Here is a 569-nt window from a genome sequence, read left to right on the forward strand (position 1 = left end):
CATTTGTTGTAGTCTACCTTCTGGAATTCTTTGTAAATTTTAGTTCTTAGTCCTCTATCAGATGTAGGGTTGGTCAACATCCTTTCCCAATCCACAGGCTGCATTTTTTCCTATTGGCAGTGTCTTTTGCCTCAGAGAAGCATTTCATTTCCATGAAGTCCCACTTATCAATTGTTGATCTTAGAGCCTGAGCCATTCGTATTCTATTCAAGAAATTCTCTCCTGTATCAGTGCATTCAATGCTATTTCCATTTTCTCTTCTATTATATTTTGTATATCCAGTTTCATTTTGAGGTCCTTGATCCACTTGGACTTGAGTTTTGTGCAGGGTGATACATATGGATCTATTTGTACTCTTCTACATGCAGATATCCTGTTAAATCAGCACCATTTGTTCAAGGTGCCATTTTTTCCCATTATGAACTAAATACCTGCTGAAACAGTGAAAGCTGTTTTCTCCACTCAAGTGACACTGGTTATATAAACCACTCCAAGGCAGGCTTTATTTTTAGGAGTAGTTGACCAACATATAATGGTCTTCCCAGTTTTTTTTTTTTTTTTTTTTTTTT

This window comes from Mastomys coucha, unplaced genomic scaffold (genome assembly GCF_008632895.1).
Source record: "Mastomys coucha isolate ucsf_1 unplaced genomic scaffold, UCSF_Mcou_1 pScaffold23, whole genome shotgun sequence".
In the NCBI taxonomy this organism is placed as follows: Eukaryota; Metazoa; Chordata; class Mammalia; order Rodentia; family Muridae; genus Mastomys; species Mastomys coucha.